The 3,450-nt window shown below is 40.8% G+C and overlaps 1 non-coding gene across 1 annotated transcript; it reads right to left on the bottom strand.

The window, feature by feature from the left end:
- Positions 1-300: 300 nt before the first annotated feature.
- TRNAW-CCA (transfer RNA tryptophan (anticodon CCA)) lies at positions 301-373 on the bottom strand. Its single transcript has one exon. It is a non-coding gene; the product is annotated as a tRNA-Trp (tRNA).
- Positions 374-3,450: the final 3,077 nt, after the last annotated feature.

Below are 3,450 nucleotides of genomic sequence, written 5' to 3'. Positions count from 1 at the left end.
TTCTTTGGAGAAGTTTTATTCTAGTCTTTTGCTCATTTTAAATTGAATTGTCTTTTTGTTGGTGAGTTGTATGAATTCTTTATGTATTCTGGATACTAGACTCTTATTACACATATGGTTTGCAGATATTTTCTTCCATTCTGTGGGCTATCTTTTCTCTTTCTTGATAGCAGCCTATTGAGATAGTGCAAAAAAAGTTTTAAATTTTTATAAAGTCCAATTTATGTATTTTTTCTTTTGTTGCTTGTGATGAAAAAAAAATTTTTTTTTATCCTCTCCACAGGGCATGTGGGATCTTAGTTCCCCAACCAGGGATCGAACCTGTGCCCCCTGCATTGGAGGCATGGAGTCTTAACCACTGGACCACCAGGGAAGTCCCTGTTGCTTGTGATTTTGATGCCATATCTAAGAAACCATATCCAAAACCAAGGTTATGCCTATTTGCCCCTATGTTTTCTTCTAAGAGTTTTCTAGGTACAGCTCTTATATTTAAGTCTCCAATCCATTTTGAGTTGTTTTATATATGGCGTGAGGTAAGAGTCCAACTTCATTTGCATGTGGATATCCAGTTGTCCCAGTACCCTTTTTTCAAGAAACTATTGTTTCTAAAAATAAAGCTACCATATGATCCAGCAATCCCACTCCTGGACATATATCCAGAGAAAACCATAGTTCAAAAAGATACATGCACCCCAGTGTTCACTGCAGCACTATTTACAATAGCCAGGACATGGAAGCAACCTAAATGTCCATCAACAGAGGAATGGATAAAGAAGATGTGGTACATATATACAATGGAATATTACTCAGTCATAAAAAAATGAAATAATGCCATTTGCAGCAACATGGATGGGCCTAGAGATTGCCATACTGAGTGAAGTAAGTCAGACAAAGAAGACAAATATCGTATGATATCACTTATATGTGGAATTTTTAAAAATGGTACTTATTTACAAAACAGAACTTATTTACAAAATAAGTTCTTATTTGCAAAACAGAAATAGAGTTACAAATGTAGAAAACAATCTTATGGTTAGCAGGGAGGGAGTGTGGGACGAGTGTGGGGCGAGGGATAAATTGGGAGGTTGGGCTTTACCATATATAAAATAGATAAGTAATAAGGACCTACTGTATAGCACAGGGAACTGTACTCAATACTATGTAATGACCTATATGGGAAAAGAATCTAAAAAAGAGTGGATATATGCATATGTATAACTGATTCACTGTGCTGTACAGCAGAAAGTAACACAACATTGTAAATCAACTATACTCCAATTAAAAAAAAGAAACTATTGTTTCTCCATTGAATGGTCTTGGCAGCCTCTTGAAAACCAATTAATCATAGATGTATGGTCTTCTTTCTGGGCCCCCAATTTTATTCAGTTGATCTATATAACTATCCTTATTCCAGCACCTCAGTTTTGATAACTGTAAGAAAGTGTGAATCTACCAATTTTGTTCTTTTTAAAGATTGTTTTGACTATTTGAGGACTCTTGATATTCCATATGAATTTTTGGATCAGTTTTTTCATTTCTGCAAAAATGGTGTTGGGATTTTCCCTAAGGATTGTACTAATCTGTAGACAGTTTGGGGGAGTATTGCCAAAGTTTATAAAGTGGTTTCACAGTCATCACTTGGTCCTCATATTGTCCTTACGAGGTAAAGGTTACAATCAGTGTTTCCCATTCTACACACAAGGAAACTGAGATCAATGAGATGGAGTAACAAAGCCCAAGGTCTGGCTGTTAGGAGGTGACAGATCCAGGGCATGGAAAGCAGAAGGAATAACACATGCAGGGTTCAGAGGTGACATCCAGTATGATACATTTGGGGAATTACATGTTGCTCAGTAAATTGAACACTGGGGTGGCTGAGAAAACTCTGGGGTCCACTCAGGGAGGCAGACATACACAAGACTGAATTTCAACTCAGCTACTTGCCAGCTGTGTGACCTTGATCATGTCCCTTAACCTTCCTGAACTTCAGTTTCCTCATTTATAAGATGGGGGCAATAATGATCAATATAAGCTTGTTGTGAGAATGAAATGGATGCCAAGTGCTATATTCCTGGCATACAGAAAATGCTCAAGAAATAATAGCCTCTAGGGACTTCCCTGGTGGCGCAGTGGTTAAGAATCCACCTGCCAAGGCAGGGGACATGGGTTCAAGCCCTGGTCTAGGAAGATCCCACATGTCGCGGAGCAACTAAGCCCATGCGCCACAACTACTGAGCCTCTGCTCTAGAGCCCAAGAGCCACAACAACTGAGCCCTCGTGCCACAACTACTGAGCCTGCGCTCTAGAGCCCATGAGCCACAACTACTGAGCCCGCATGCCACAACTACTGAAGCTCGCATGCCTAGAGCCTGTGCTCCACAACAAGAGAAGCCACTGCAATGAGAAGTCCACACACCGCAATGAAGAGTAGCCCCAGCTCGCCGCAACTAGAGAAAGCCCACACTCAGCAACAAAGACTCAACACAGCCCAAAATAAATAAATAAATTTATTTAAAAAAACCCGTCTCCAGTCTCCAAACTTCAAAATCTGATTGGCTTAGCCTAGCCAATGAACTGACTCTATCCTGGGTCAGGTGGCCCTATCTGCTCCAGTCAGCTGTAGCCAGAGGGCTGAAGTTATTTGGTGTGAACATTGTTACTGAAGCAGAACAAAGAGTATGTGGCTCAGGAGTGTGCCTATGAGTGAGGCCTAGAGAAGGTGGGAGAGAAAAGTGTTCCAGATGGTCTCTCAGGGTTCCAGGATGTCCTGGTTCCTGTGTCACAGGCATTGCCTTCTGAACATCATTCCTTATCCTCTAAGCCTCACTTTTCTCATCTATAAAATGGGAGAGGTGTTAATTCTACTTGTCTATCTATCTCCCAGTGCACCTGTGAAGATAAGAATCAAATGACATCGTGTTTATGGAGACTCTTGGTGTACATGCCATGTAAGTACATATGACCGTTAATTTACTGAAGTGATAAAATTATGTTATTGAGCTGCTAAAGTAGATCTTAGTCAAGGCTCTTGAGACAGGAAAGACACTCACTCTGAGTCACTTAAATTGATGGAAAGATATGCGGGGCAGATTTGACAGAAGAAAAGGACAAGCCGAATAGCATCTCTGGCTGTGTGAAGTTTAATGATTTTCTCTTGCTGTGTGTGGCTCCATTCTCTTTGCCGATGAGTCTTTCTCCCTTTACTAATGTATGGGAAGGAGACTTACTTTGAATTGTGTGCTCTTTCCAGCAGTACGTTTGGGGTTTTTTTTGGCCACACCACACGGCGTGTGGGATCTTAGTTCCCCAACCAGGGATTGAACCCGTGCCTGTGCCCCCTGCATTGAGAGCACAGAGTCTTAATCACTGGGCCACCAGGGAAGTCCCTCCAGCAGTGTGCTTTTCAAAAAATTGTTATGAACATATGTTACCTTTTCACAAAACAGAAAA

Source organism: Lipotes vexillifer, unplaced genomic scaffold, assembly GCF_000442215.2.
Source record: "Lipotes vexillifer unplaced genomic scaffold, Lipotes_vexillifer_v1.1 scaffold691, whole genome shotgun sequence".
Classification (NCBI taxonomy): Eukaryota; Metazoa; Chordata; class Mammalia; order Artiodactyla; family Lipotidae; genus Lipotes; species Lipotes vexillifer.
This window is presented reverse-complemented; position numbering and strand designations above follow the sequence as displayed.